Source organism: Saimiri boliviensis, chromosome 4, assembly GCF_048565385.1.
Source record: "Saimiri boliviensis isolate mSaiBol1 chromosome 4, mSaiBol1.pri, whole genome shotgun sequence".
Taxonomy (NCBI): Eukaryota; Metazoa; Chordata; class Mammalia; order Primates; family Cebidae; genus Saimiri; species Saimiri boliviensis.
In genome coordinates this window covers 151,487,417-151,490,536 of record NC_133452.1, presented here as the reverse complement: position 1 = coordinate 151,490,536, position 3,120 = coordinate 151,487,417, and the positions used below count along the sequence as shown (strand labels likewise).

The 3,120-nt window shown below is 43.5% G+C and overlaps 1 protein-coding gene across 3 annotated transcripts in view; it reads right to left on the bottom strand.

Annotated features, from left to right (window-relative positions):
- The window catches only part of GFOD1 (Gfo/Idh/MocA-like oxidoreductase domain containing 1), a 129,122-nt gene that overhangs the window by 83,938 nt on the left and 42,064 nt on the right, over positions 1 to 3,120 (bottom strand). The window lies entirely within an intron of this gene.

Sequence of the window (3,120 nt, the reverse complement as noted above, 5' to 3'; positions counted from 1 at the left end):
TCTTACCTCCCCACCCCCCTGTCCCTCCCCCATTTCCCCCCAACGGACCCCAGTGTGTAGTGCTCCCCTCCCTGTGTCCATGTGTTCTCATTGTTCAACACCCGCCTATGAGTGAGAATATGCGGTGTTTGATTTTCTGCTCTTGTGTCAGTTTGCTGAGAATGATGGTTTCCAGGTTCATCCATGTCCCTACAAAGGACGTGAACTCATCGTTTTTGATGGCTGCATAATATTCCATGGTGTATATGTACCACATTTTCCCTATCCAGTCTATCATAGTTGGGCATTTGGGTTGGTTCCAGGTCTTTGCTATTGTAAACAGTGCTGTAATGAACATTCGTGTGCACGTGTCCTTATAGTAGAATGATTTATAATCCTTTGGATATATACCCAGTAATGGGATTGCTGAGTCTAATGGGATTTCTATTTTTAGGTCCTTGAGGAATCGCCACACTGTCTTCCACAATGGTTGAATTACATACAGGAGGCCAACAAACATATGAAAAAATGCTCATCATCATTGGTCATTAGAGAAATGCAAATCAAAACCACATTGAGATACCATCGCACACCAGTTAGAATGGCGATCATTAAAAAATCTGGAAACAACAGATGCTGGAGAGGATGTGAAAAAATAGGAACACTTTTACACTGTTGGTGGGAATGGAAAATTCTTTACCCTAATGAAAATATATCTAAGATAGTGCTTTATACTTACATTCAATATTTTTATTGGAATTAAATTTCAATTATTTAATATAGAACATTTTATGTCTAAGTAACTGGAAACAAAAAAAAGATATTTTAATGAAAGTATGTACACTGTTTTTTAGACATTATACTACTGCATTAACAGATTACAGTATAAACATAACTTTTACAGGCACTGGGAAATATAAAAATGTATGTGACTTGCTTTATTGTGATATTTGCTTTATTGCAGAGGCCCGGAACCGCGACCACAATTCTCTAAAGTAAGCCTATACATATTGCAAAACAACACATTGTACATGATCAACATACACAATTTTTAGTTGTTAATTAAAAACATAAAAATTAAATATGTATCTTTTCATTTCCCCAGCTACATCATAAAAATCAACCCCCCCTCTAAGTATTAAATGAATCCCCTTCTAAAGGAAATTGAATGAGAATACAAATACCAGTCTTGCAATAACACCGCATTACTCTAGTCAGTAACACACCAGCTTCTGCATATACTGGTGAGGACTAAACATGGCAAAGGAAGAGGGCTCAGCAGCTGGCCACAGTCACTGAGGCTGAACGGGGAGAAGGGAGGAGTTTGCATTCCGGTGAAGGTGTCGGCTGGCAGCCTTCCAGGTTTGCGGATGTTCACCAACTCCTGTGTTAATCAGGAGCCAGATTTCCTGATGCTTGTTGAGTACCACTTCTTATATTCATATTTGAGTACTAAGGAAATAATATGCATCTAAATGAGTTCTGGAGACTGCCCATAGCTATAATCTCCTACCGATCACAGTAATAATGTTCTGTGCTTGTACTGGGCCCTCGATCTGAAGAGAACAAGATCCAATCCCACCGTTTCCCTATCAGAATAGCCATAGAATTAAAACTATTTAGGGAAACAAGCTCTTGTTTCCCATTTTCCAGAGCCAAGGACAAACAGATCTCATCGTTTGGCAATGCCTGGCTTCTTTCCCCTCCGAGTATGGTCCCGAAGTGGGAAGAAGATTCTTACGGCCAAAGAACCAGGAGGAAAAGGCAGCTGGGTCTGGCATCTCTGGTCTTCCTAACAGGCTTGCTTTCAAAAGAAAAGCAATATTTTTTTTTCTCTTATCTCTGCAGAATCAGGAAGTTTACTCTAAAACAAGAAATCTTAATGCTGCCACTTAGTAGACACGCAAACCAAATAAAACTCAGGTCTAATGTTTAACAGATCAGCAGCCTCAGGCCATGTGTGACACAGCCTTGTCCTGCTGGGTTGCACAGTCCAGACGTCCAGCCTCGGCTGTCCTTCACCTCTCGGGTGGATGCCACAGTGTAGGTCTGATCTTTTCCCAGAGCATCACACCACAGAGTGGGCTAAGTGTGTTAACCTTGATTAGGAGTGCTCTGGGTGGCAGAAGGAAGGTTAAAGAATGTCTGTTCAGCTTCAAAAGGAAAAAAGTGATGCTGGCAGGGTCAAAAATAGACTAGCAGAGGGAGAAGAGAATCTCAAAATCATCATGCTGGAGTCTGGATCAACCATTCTGTCCACTGTGCTAATAAGCACAGCCCATTCTTAGCCCAATAATGGGGCCAGCTCTGGGAATTCTAAAGTGACAGGGACAGCTTTTGAAATAGCCACATCATTACATAGAATTTGTTTCAAATCACCTCTTAAAGCCTCTACACACAGGTCTATTCACTTGCAACTCCCAAAACTGAACCCTAAGAACCAGCATGCCGAGGCTGCCCCAGGAGAATGAGGGAAAAGCATCAAGACAGAGAAACTGTATGTGTTAGAACCCTGGGCACCAGTGGGGTCATTAATTATATCAGCTGGTGGCTGTGATCTCTAAGTTGGAGGTTCCCACAGCATGGGGTGGATTCACCTCCTGAAAAGCCTAGAAAGAGCCTGGGGTTCAGACACAGGACATGGTGAAGCCAGGAGAGTCTAAGCAATGACGAAGGGTTGCATCAGGCCCACTCTGGACACCTGCTAGTCCCAAAGTGGCTTATCAAGCAGCGCTAGCAAACATACCCCTGACATCGGCAGCCAATCACGTATGTAGGCCACACCCACTGCCCCAAGCACATATATGCAAGTGGCTGCCAGCTACAGCAAGGGGAGCCCTGCACGGAAGCAGGGGTCCCAAGGAAAAGGGCAAGGGCTGACGTGATCCCACCCATCTGTTCTGCTGATGGCGGAAAGGGATTTTAGAGACCAGAAGCACATATTTGAGCCTTTTCTCCTTTTATCAACCAGCAGCCACACATCCTTCATCCCCACCAGACATTTCTCTGCCCAACTTCTAGGTGTCCAAAGTGGAGATGGCCTCCCCAGTTCTGAGTCCATTCAGCTCTAAGTATCAAAGAGTATTGGCAAGAACGGGCTCACCCGAAAGGGATGCTTTTGCAATATATCTGACCTCCTAG